This window comes from Hemitrygon akajei, chromosome 27 (genome assembly GCF_048418815.1).
Source record: "Hemitrygon akajei chromosome 27, sHemAka1.3, whole genome shotgun sequence".
Lineage (NCBI taxonomy): Eukaryota > Metazoa > Chordata > Chondrichthyes > Myliobatiformes > Dasyatidae > Hemitrygon > Hemitrygon akajei.
Genome location: NC_133150.1, coordinates 38,819,099 through 38,832,213, shown reverse-complemented (window position 1 = coordinate 38,832,213; position 13,115 = coordinate 38,819,099).

Here is a 13,115-nt window from a genome sequence, read left to right as displayed (position 1 = left end):
GCATAACAAGAAGCGATCCCAACACCGGTCTCTGCAGAACACCACTGTTGAACAAGTTAGGTCTTTATTCTTTAGAGCGTATAAAGTTGAGGGGGGACTTGATAGAGGTATTTAAAATTATGAGGGGGATAGATAGAGTTGACGTGGATAGGCTTTTTCCATTGAGAGTAGGGGCAAAAGGGGCAAAAGTTTAGAGGTAACACGAGGGGGAACTTCTTTACTCAGAGAGTGCTAGCTGTGTGGAACAAGCTTCCAGTAGAAGTGGTAGAGGCAGGTTGGATTTCGTCATTAAAAAAAAAATGAATCGGTATATGGACAGGAAAGGAATGGAGGGTTATGGGCTGAGTGCAGGTTGGTGGGACTAGGTGAGAGTAAGTGTTCGGCACGGACTAGAAGGGCCAAGAGGGCCTGTTTCCATGCTGTAATTGTTAGGTGGTTATATAGTCACTGGCAGCCAACCGGAAAAGGATTGTTTTATTCCCACTTGCTGCCTCCTACCAATCAGCCAATGCCCTAACCGTGGCAGTAACTTTTCTGTATTACCATAGGCTCTTAACTTGGTAAGCAGCCTCATGTGTGGCACCTTGTCAAAGGCTTCTGAAAGACCAAATATACAACATCCACTACATCCCCTTTGTCTATCCTACTAGTAACCTCCTCAAAGAATTTCAACAAGTTTGTCAGGCAAGATTAAGGAAAACATGCTGGCTTTGTCCTATCTTGACCTGTGTCAACCTATTTTAACTTATGACTTGTATGTGCTTGTAATCCTATGCCCTTCTGTTCTACGGCACTCCCCAGAGCCTGCTATATATATATCCCCTCCCTCACCGGTGCATCGGGACATGCCTTACCATTTCTTTAACATTTCTCTGCTTTGAGGTCAAGTTGTTAGCTCAACGCTCATCCCAGAAAGGCTGGAAGCAAGGAGCTGGCTGGATTCAAACCGAGGACCACTCGTACCGAAGCCCGGTGCCGATATCATTACACCTCCACTCGGCTATAATGCCAGTGACGTTAAAATCAATTCTGATACCTTTCTTTACTGTCTATGAAACCAGCTGCAAAGTAACTATTAGTTACATTCTCTTCCAAGTCATTTATATAGAGGAACAACGATGGTCCTAGCACTGACTCCTGGGCCACATTACAAGTCACAGACTTCCATTCCTAAAAACAACTGTCTACCATCATCCTTATAAGTTCCATTTTATTGTTCCCACAAACAAACATACACAGGGTGTAAATGCCATGAAAGTTTGTTTTGTGTCGCAGCAGCACAGTACAAGGTGAGGGCAAACATAAGTTAACATTCATTATAGATTGTTTGCATGATACACCGAACTAAACTCCATGATGTTAGTGCAAGACTGAGTGAAAATTAATCATTTGAGGTAGTGTTAAGAAGTAGGTGGCAGCGGGGAAGAGGCTGTTGTTGAAACTTGAGGTTTGCATCTTCAGGCTCTGTTTTCTACCATCAAGCCAATCCTTAGTCATCTCCCCTGGATCCTATGCAATCTCAGCTTCCAGATCAGCCTTCCATGTGGGACCTCATCAAAGGCTTTGCTGAGCTCCATGCACACAACATCCACTACCCTACCCACGCCAATCCTCTTGGTTACATCTCCAAAAAAACCCTGAACAGATTTACCTTGCAAAAAGTCATGGTGACTGTTCCTAATCAGTCCCTGGGTCTTTGTCTGTCCAAGTTCGAACAGATTTTGCATTTACATGACCTGAGATAGTGTTATGTTTTGTAAATTCAAAACTTTAAACTAGTTCAAAGAAAATCACGGGCATCTGGGAATGCATATGTAGCTTTGCCATATCTTTAAGCGAGGTACACATGTATCACATGGTAGTATGATGACATTTGCAATTAATGTATTTTTACATAGAATCTTTTTAGCCAGAGGATGGAGAAAGGGTGGAGTTCATTTCCACAGACATCAGTGGAGGCCAAATCATTGAGTATATTTAAAGCGAAGGTTGAAGGGTTCTTGATTATTGAGCGTGTCAAAGAGTATGGTGAACAGGCAGGATAATGGGGTTGAGAGGGATAATAAATCAACCATTATGGAATGGTGGGGCAGATCTGATGGACCTAATGACCTAATTCTGCTCGTATGTCTTATGGTCTTAACACCCCAGTTCCCTTTAAGCTCTTGAGTTCAAAGTTCCCTCACTTCTCTTCAACTCACCAGGCCCACTACCCCTGCTCCCTTTAACCTTAACATGCCCATGTTCCAAATTCTATTTAGCCTCACCATGTACTCTTTTAAAAATTACCAGGGAACTTACGGGCATCCAGAGTTGTGGAAGCCTTACTGTAAAACGCTGTAAAAGCCTTCAACAGAAAGCTCAGAGCTGTCATTCCACGAAATTCTGCATCATGGTAACAATTCAGGGAAAGAGATGAATTACTTGCTGGTTAAGCACCTCGTAAATGGTTTCATCTTTGGCACTGAACATAATCATGATAAGCTACATCTATTTATGAGTGACCTCACAAATGAGCATGCTTCTGGTACACAGTGTACCCATGTCCAACTCAACACGTGTGAACTGTCAACTGGCCAGCACTTAGTGTAATCTGAAGATGAGCTTGTTATCCTGGAGGTTAGCAAGCTGTGTCAGTGACAGGCAAATCAAGATCCATCAGCAGAATGAATATACAAACCAGCTGTTAAAAAGCAAAAAATTCTCATCTCATCGACCAAATTCCTCTCACTGTAGTTCCTTTACCGCGCCCATCGATGAAAAACTCAGTGAATTTATAAATGGAACACTGTGACCACTAGAGGAAATAAAGTTCAAGTTCACCTTTATTGTGATTTGACCCTATACAACAGTATACCGTAAATAAAACAGTGTTCCTCTGGGCCAAGGTTGCACAACACAGTACATACAACTCACACACAACACATGAAGTAGCATTATCACTAATAAGTTAAATAGTAAGGTATATTTCAGAAGGTTGACATTTAGCATAAGGTACATTTACGACACATTAAAAAACAAATGGTGTAATGCTCTTCTATGTGATGAGACCTGGGTGGTGACAGGGAGTTCAGAACCCTCACGCCTGGGGGGAGAGGCGGAAAGGATTAGAGGGGTTGCTGAAATACCAAATAAACAAGTTACTTTCTACTAATGGTGTCATACCTTCCAGTTTTGTTTCTTTTCCCTTTTCGTGTAGGGAGGTGGTTGATGGCTTTTCTGTATTTCATGGCTACCTGGAGAAGACGAATATCAAGAGTTGTATTGCACATGCACACTTTAACAATAAAATGAACGTTTGAAACTTCCAGTGTTGTCCTTTCCACTGTGCAGTATATCCTTCCTCTACAGTATGTTCTTCCATGTGGTGTCATTCCTCTACAGCAAGGGTTCCCAACCTTTTTTTAATGTCATGAACCCCTGCCATTAACCAAGAGCTCTGTGGACCCTAGTTTGGGAATCCCTGTACTACAGTCTTGCTATAACTGTAGTGTCATTCAAAGACCATTGAACAGATCATCACAGTACAGACCCTTCATCATGGTAGGTTTAAGCAGCTCCTGTTGTTCCCAATAGTCTGTTTTGTTGAGATGTGCATCATATTAGGGATAATCCACCTAGATCATGATAGTTGGCATAACTTAATGTGTTCTTCTCTGTAGTTTCTGGTCTCCAGCATTCGAACCTTACGTTTCTCTTTCATCAAGACTTTATATTTTATCTGTGATCCTAAGACCATAAGATATAGGAGCAAAAGTAGGCCATTCAGCCCATCAATCTTGGGCTGATCCAATTCATCCAGTCATCCCCACTCCTCTGCCCTCTCCCCACATCATTTGATACCCTGGCTAATCAAGAGCCTATCTATCTCTGCCTTAAATGCACCCAATCACTTGGTCTCCACAGCTGCTCATGGCAACAAATTCCACAGATTTACCACCCTCTGACTAAAGTAATTTATCCACATCTCTGTTCTAAATGGACATCCTTCAATCCTGAAGTCATGCCCTCTTGTCCTAGACTCCCCTACCATGAGAAATGACATTGCCATATCTAATCTGTTCAGGCCTTTCAACATTCAGAAAGTTTCTATGAGATCTCCCTCATTCTGCTGAACTCCAGGGAATACAGCCCAAGAGCTGCCAGATGTTCCTCATATGGTAACCCCTTCATTCCTGGAGTCATTCTCGTGAATCTTCTCTGAACCTTCTCCAATGTCAGTATATCCTTTCTAAAATAAGGAGCCCAAAACTGCACCCAATACTCCAAGTGTGGTCTCACGAGTGCCGTATAGAGCCTCTACATCACATCCCTGCTCTACACCTCTAGAAATGAATGCCAACATTGCATTCGCCTTTGTCACAATCGACTCAACCTGGAGGTTAACCTTTAGGGTATCTTGCCCAAGAGCTTCCAAGTCCCTTTGCATCTCTGCATTTTGAATTCTCTCCCCATCTAAATAATAATCTACCTGTTTATTTCTTCCACCAAAGTGAATGACCATAAACTTTTCAACATTGTATTTCATTTGCCACTTCTTTGTCCATTTCCCTAAACTATCGAAGTCTCTCTGCAGTATCTCTGTTTCTTCAATACTACCCACTCATCCACCTATCTTTGTATCATCAGCAAATTTAGCCACAAATCCATTAATTCCATAGTCTAAATCATTGACTTATATTGTAAAAAGCAATGGTCCCAACACCGACCACTGTAAAACTCCATTGGTAACCGGCAGCCGGCCAGAATAAAATCCCTTTATTGCCACTCCCTGTTTTCTGCTGATCAGCCAATGCTCCAACCATCCTAGTAACTTGCCTGTAATTCCATGGGCTCTTATCTTGCTAAGCAGCCTCATGTGCAGCACCTTGTTAAAGGCCTTCTGAAAATCCAAGTACACTACATCTACTACATCTCCTTTGTCTACCCTGCTTGCAATTTCCTCAAAAAATTGCAGTAGATTAGTCAGGCAGGATTTTCCTTTCAGGAAACCATGCCGGCTTTGGCCTATATTGTCATGTGCCACCAGGTATTCCATAACCTCACCCATAACAATCGATTCCAACAAATTCCCAAATACTGATGTCTGGATAACAGGTCTGTAGTTTCCTTTCTGCTGCCTCCCACCCTTCATAAATAGCGGTGTGATATATGCAATTTTCCAGTCATCGGTACAATGCCAGAATCTATTGATTCTTGAGAGTTCATTGTTATTCCCACCGCAATCTCTCCAGCTACTTCCTTCAGAATCAGAGGTTGCCTACCATCAGATCCAGGAGAATTATCCACCCTCAGACCATTAAGCTTCACATACTTCACTTCCTTGGTGCTCTGAAATGTCCGGTATACTGCAGGAGTCTTCCACTGTGAAGACTGATGAAAAATAAGCTTTCAGTTCCTCTGCCATCTCTGCATCTCTCATTATACTACCTCCAGCATCATTTTCTATCGGCCCTACCCTCAACTCTCTTTTATCCTTTATATACTTAATAGGATCAGAAGACATGAGAGGAACATTAAGCTGTTAAACCATTGGGTCTGCTCTGCCATTCCATCATGGCTGATTTGTTATCACTAATCATGCTGTCAGCTTGCTTTTACTTGTAGCACTTCCATTGAAATAAGTCAGAGGATATTGGCTTGAAGTTCCTCTCAGGTTCCTCACAGCGCTCAGAGGCACCAATATGTGAATGAGACGTCAGGCCAAGGCCTCAGTTCAACTGGATATTAACAATACCAAGGTAAAGCTCAAAGAAGATTGGGAGTTGTTTTCTCATTTACCTGGGAAAATTGACATGGGGCAATTGAACATATTACAATTAAATGCCGGACGCATTACCTGATCAGGACGTTTACTGTTGTGTTCAGTAGAACGTAAGTCCATAGAGCAGATTTAAACCATTTGACCCATTAAGTCCGCTCTGCCATTTCATCATGGCTAATTCATTTCCCACTCAATACCAATCTCCTGCCATCTTTCCTACATCCCTTCATGCCCTGGCCAATCAAGAATTTATCAACCTCTGCCTTAAATATACATGAAGACTTGGCCTCCACGTCTGCCTGTGGCAAAGAATTCCACTGATTCACCACTCTCTGGCTTAAGAAATAGCCCCTCAAATCTGTTCTAAAAGGACACCCCTCTATTCTGAGGCCATGTCCTATAGTCTTAGACTCTCCCACCATAGGAAACATCCACTCTATCGAGGCTTTCATCATTTGATAAGTTTCAATGAGGACACCCCTTATTCTTCTGAATTCCAGTGAATACAGGCCCAGAGCCATCAAACACTCTTCATATGACAAGCCATTGTATCCTGGAATCATCACCACTGTCTACGTCCCCCACCCACCACCAACCACCCCCCACCCCAGCCACCAAACCATACCAACCAAGTGCGAACAGCAAGGTCACAGTGGGAGACCTTTACAATATCACCAGCTCACCAGCTCCCTAAAACAGGTATCCAGTTCATCTCTTCATAATTGCAAAGACTTCAATCATGTTAACCTGCTCGACATTTTACACAAATTCCAGCATGGCCACCAGGAGAATAACAGATCGGACCATGCTTATACAAACAGATGCAGTATTTAAAAATACATCCTATCCCTCATCTTGGTCCCTCTGACTACGCCTCCATAACGTTAATCCCAGCATCCTTACTGCTACTGAAAATGGAGAAACCAATCAAGAGGACCATCAGTGTATGGCCTAATGAGGCAATCTCTATGCTTCGGGACTGTTTTGATGGATGAACTGGCAGATGTTGAAGGAGGTCACAACAAATGGAGAAGACACCGACCTGGAGGAATACGCCCCATCTGTGATCAGCTACATCAGTAAGTGTGTAGATGACATTGGTACCTCAAGAACAGTCATCTCACAGCACAACCAGAAGCCCTGGCTGAACACTGAGGCGTACTCCCTACTAAAAGCCCAGGATGCTGCCTTCAGGTCCGGTGACAAAAGAGCTCTCAGTGCAGCCAAGTCATCGCCATAGGCATCAAGAAGGAAAAGACTGCCTACACTCAAATAATTCAGAAACACCTGTCTGATGACAATGTCCAGCATATTTCACTGGTTATATTACTGACTACACAAGGAAAATCAGCGTCAAATGTACCAGTGACACCACCCTCCCTGAACCTCTAAAAACTTTAATGCACGTTTTGAAGTATGCAACACAGCACTGACCATGATAGCTACCCGTCTCCAAGTGAGCAGCCACTATCTGTATCAGCTACAGACGTAAGAAGGTGCAGAGTCAGCCACAGTAAGCCAGCCAGGCCAGATAACATCCCAGCCAAGTACTCAGGGAGTGTACATCCCAGCTCACTGACATCTTCAACACTTCAGCCATACAGACTGCTATCCACACATGCTTCAAATCAGCCACCATCATCCCCTCTACGTTTTCAGAACTAAATAACTTGTGTCCAGTGCCACTTACACCAATCACCTTCTTTGAATGGATGATAATGGTGCATATCAAATACTCCATTCCTGCCACACTGGACACTCAACAATGTGCTTACCAACAGAATGGTCTACGGTCTCAGATGGTCACGATGCACAATTGTTCCTCACAACGGGTGCCCCAGGGGCTGTGTGCTGAGTCCATTGCTGTTGTTATGATCCAGCAACAGTGAATATATAACTGAGACAGGTTTTTTATAACAAATAAGACATTTATTAAACACTGCTAAAAAAAAAACCCAGAAGTAAACAAACGACTAATTTAACCGGAAGTCGACTGCTCTACAGCAGCTCGAACAGTTCTTAAACCGAGAAATGCGAACTCAGTTCTTTAAAGTAGTATTGCAAAAAAAAAGTCCAAAATGATTTACAGTCAGTTAGGAGAGACTTTCCTTGAAGTTTCCGCCAGGAGTAAGATATGTTAAGGTGCCGGGGTTGATTGTATTTAGTGTATTTAAGTAAACTACTTAAGAACTTTTTAAAAGCTATTATTAATGCTTTTGGAGAGAGTGATTTAGATGCATATCATATTTTTACTGAGTTAAGTATTGTATGTAATTAGTTTTGCTACAACAAGTGTATGGGACATTGGAAAAAATGTTGAAATTCCCCATGGGGATGAATAAAGTATCTATCTATCTATCTATCTATCTAATAAAATCCTCTTTCGTGACGTTACTGCTGATCCCAGCTGAGGTATGCTTTGCCGAAGGATTTACGATTGAAGGAAATAAAACGGCTTAAAGGCACTGTCCTTTCCTTGGCAAAACTCTGTGTCCAGCTCTTTCTGCTTTCAGAAATGCAGGAGCTATCTTAGACACAAGTTACTAATGCCTTGCAGGAAGATTAAAAAAGGTCAAACCTGCTTTACAGCCGACAACACCAACTTTCCTGGATTCCTCGGTTTCCCAAACTTCGATAAATCTTCACTCTCTGACTGGACTGAACTGCAGTATTTTAGCAAAACTGCCGGCAATAACCTTTGAGACTTAAGGCAGAAAGTAAAACTCCACTTTAAAACAAAAATGTGTCATAACATCGAATGTGCAGCAGAACGGAGTCACTGGCGAATTCAATCATGAACTGTCCCGCGTCACAGGGAGGGGTACCCCTTTTATACCCTGTTGAAAAAAACTATCACATGACCTCTCACTGGTGGGAAAATTACGTCAATCCACCATCACAAGACCATTACATCATGCCCAGCAGAGCCTTAATTACATCATGTCACGTGACAGGCACAAGATACCCATGGGTGCATAACACTGTACACCCTGCTCACACACGACTGCATGGCCAAACACCCGGGTAATCACATTGTCACGTTCGACATTGGTGGGGCTCATCACAAACAACAATGAGCTGGCCTACAGAGAGGAAGTGGAAGAGCTCGACGCTTGGTGCCAGGCAAATAGCCTCTTCCTCAATGCAAACAAGACTAAGGATTTGGTTATTGACTTCAGGAGAACTTACAGCATTCACAACCCTCCTTACAATGGCAGCGCCATAGGGGAAACTGTGAGCAGCTACAAACTCCTGGAAGTGCATGTCTCGCACAACCATTCATGGTCCCAGAGCACATCCCACATAGTCCAGAAAGTTCACCAATTTTCTGAGGAAGCTATAATGAAATGGACTTTGTATATCTATATTTCTACTACAGATGATTAGCAGAGAGCATCCTAACAAGCTGCATCACTGATTGATACAGAAACTGCACTGCGGCAGACAGGAAGATGCCACAACAGATTGTGGAAACTGCCCAATGCATCACCAGCACCAGCCTACCTGCCATCAAAGACGTATATACAGAAAGGGCCAGTAACATCATAAAGGATCTCAACCTCTCCCGTCAGGGAAGAGGATCCGTAGCATCCATTCCAGGACCAAGTGACTCAAAAACAGTTTTGCTCCCCAAGCAGTAAAGCTGATCAACATCTCCACCCACTAATCCGCTGCTCCACACCCCCGACGACTAATACTTTACCATTTCCTATCAGTCACCTTCTGTACAGACACTCCTGTGCCTAGCATCACTTTATGGACATACAATCAATCTTATATATAATATATATTTATATTTATTCTGTTTCTATTTATTATTGTGTTCTTTATCCTATTGTGTGTGTTTTTTTGTGCTGCATCGGATACTGAGTAGCAAATATTTTGTTCTCCTTTACACTTGTGTTCTGAAAATGACATTAAACAATCTTGAATCTGGGGACTTACCAGTACGTGGCATAAAATGGTGCCGTCCCATATTTTATTACTGACTGTGAAACAGATTGCTTTCTGTTATTTTCAATATTACAGTGATGAATATTTATTTTCTTGACTGCAAATCACCAGGAGACAGAGGTTGATACTCTAGGAATATAAAAACTTTATATTCCCTTGTGTGACCTTCCCTGGTTTTGTCATTCAATTACATCCCGAGTATTTGTGACAGAGCGAAAGAATAACCCAATTATTGTTCTTGATCACTTTCCCCAGCTGAGTGTGCCACTGAGAATATTCAGGCAAAATGCCACAGAGCTGTGACTCATGAAAACAGCCACACATCTGGAAGAGATGATGAAGTTGTTATTGCCATATAGATAATGAGAGTTACTGTGTACAAAACTGAAAAAGATCGATACTTTGTAAAGATAAAACGGCTTCATGGCAAACCAAGTGGTGCCTATAGCGGAAAGTATTTAAGATTGAGGACAATCCAGTTTGGTTGTAGCTGGGAAGATAATGCCAGTAGCCAAAGCACCACAATCGTTGTGGATGAGTAAGAACGTAGTGGAGATAAAATAGGATGTTTGAAGCTATAAATGAGATATGACAGTGGCCATATTTCATTAGGAGTTTGAGGAGAATTGGTATGTCACCAAAAGCACTCACAACTATCTGCAGATGTAGTGCGGAGAGTATGCTAGCTGACTGCGTCACTGTCTGGTATGGGCAGGTGGGGTGGGGGGGAGAGAGCTATGGCACAGGATCACAGTAAGCTGCAAAGATTTGCAAAATTAGCCAGCTCCATCATGGGCATGAGCCTCCATGGTATCCAGGACCTCTTCAAGGAGCGGTGCCTCAGAAAGGCAGCATCCATCATTAAGGAATTCCACCACCTAGGACATGCCCTCTTCTCTTTAAAACCATGAGGAAGGATTACAGGAACCTGAAGGCACACATTCAACAAATCAGGTGCAGTTTCTTCCCCTCTGCCATCCGATTTTTAAATGAACAGCGAACCCATAAACACTACCTCACTACTTTATCTTTTATATCCTATTTTTTCACTACTTGTTTAATTTAGCTATTTAATGTACAGGTATATTTTTTTCTCTCTATTATCATGAATGCACTGTACTGCTACCACAGAATTAACAGATTTCACGACGTATGCCCGTGATACTAAACCTGATTCTAGTTCTGATTTCTGATTCTGAATTTAATAAGAGTTGCTAGTTATGGCTCAGTTGCTCAGAATGTAGTGACAGTACAGATTAGCCTAGTAAATCCGAGCAGATGGCAAGATAACTAACACAGCTGGAACTGAAAACTACAACAAAAGCTCAACAAGTCAGGCAGCAACTATGGAGAGACAAGGACAGCTGACATATCAAATCATGACCCTTTATCAGAGATGGAGGTCTGGATGGCAGATGGGAAGAGTTGGGGCAGGAGATCCAGTGAGAGGAATTTGTTGGTGATGGCCAGATGGAGTTGATATGATTGACTAATCTGACCCATACTGCTGTAGTTAAAAGATATGAAAGATATTTGTTCACACTACGGATTTTCTAGAGAAACTAATTCTGCTCTCCTCACATAATGTATATTTGTCTTAAAGTATAAACATTGAAACCTGTTGAATGTTGAAAGTCCTCAATACAGTGGATGTGGAGAGGATGTTTCCTATGGTGGGGGAGACTAAGACCAGGGGATGCAGCCTCAGACTACAGTGATGTCCTTTTAGAATAAAGATGAGGAAGAATTTCTTTAGTGAGAGAGTGGGGAATCTGTAGAATTCACTACCACAGGCAGATGTGAAGCCCAAGTCATTAAGGCAGAGGTTGATAGGTTCTAGATTAGTCAGGGTTACAGGGAGAAGACAGAAGACTGGGGTTAAGAGGGAGATGGATCAGCCAAGATGAAATGGCGGAGCAGACTCGATGGGCCAAATGGCCTTATTTTGCTCCTATATCTTATGGTCTCATGGTCTAAACATCAGGACCATAATGAGTGATTAACTTCAGTTTCAATGGTTATAATCACCTACTTACCTTTAACACTTTGAATGTAGACAGGTACTTTTGCAGAATTACGTATTTACCATGTTTGCATATCCGAACAAGCAAAACCCCTTTGGAAATTCTATACAGGTGGCTGGTCTGAAAGCTTCTCAGCAGACGCATTGATGAACTCTAACCATACCATCGACTCCAGGGGACCCAAAATGTGCCTCTTCTGTGACGGCATAGAGGTATGGCCTGTGAAAGTACAACTAGCCAGAACTTTACAACAAAAGAGACCTACTTTGACCATTTAATGATGTTTTAATACAGGTGATGGCCATTTAATGCTTTCCCTGATCTCATCCTGAAGCTTACAAGGAGCACCGATTAACATGAGCTGTTCCCTTACTACTTCTCCTCATCTGATTATTACCTCTCTCTGGGGCCCCTCTTCCTTCCCTTTCTTCCATGATCCACTCTCCTCTCCTATCAGATTCCTTCTTCTTCAGCCTTTTACCTGTTCTACCTATCTGCTCCCAGCTTCTCAGTTTATCACACACCTTCCCCTTCACCTGGTTTCACCTTTCACTTTCTAGCCTGTACTCCTTCCCCTCACCCAGCTTTTTATTCTGGTTTCTTCCCTCTTCCTTTCCAGACCTGATGAAGGGTCTTGCCCAGCGATATCAGCTCTTTGTTACTCTCCAGAGAAACTGCCTGCCCTGTTGAGTTCCTCCAGCGTTTTGTGTGTGTTACTCTGGATTGCCAGCATCTGCAGAATCTCCTGTGTTTATAGGTTGTCAACAGGAATTATATCCTGTTTGTATGCTCTGGTATCCTCTTTATAATTAATATCAGAATCAGAATCAGGATTATTATCACCGTCTTACACGTATGAGGTGAAATTTGTTATTTCAGAGCAGCAGTACATTGCAGAGGCATTAAATTACTATTACTTACAAAATAAATAAACAGTGCAAAGCAAAAGGAAGAGTGAGGTGGTGCTCATGCTTTCACGGAACATTCAGAAGTTTGATCGTGGAGGCAAAGAAGCTGTTTCTGAATCTCTGATTCTGCAGTGTTCAGAACTCCAGAATTATTTCTAACAGACTGGGTGGAGGAGGGGAAAATCAGGCTGATGAGGGTGGGGGTAGGAGGAAGTCAGTGAGGAAGGAAGAGAAGGCAACAGAGAGTGGGAGGTAGGTTGGAGAAATTGGAGATTGATGCAGCTGAAGTTGAATCATACCTGTTTGAGATTCAAACTGCTGTGTTGGTCATAAAAATGTTGCTGCAATATTTCATGTTACAATGCTAACAACCGTGAATGAAGGCTTTGTGTGTGGTTGTAACTAACTCTGGAAAGAATGCATCCGAAGACCTTGTCAGATCAGATGTCTCATTAAGCTGAATCA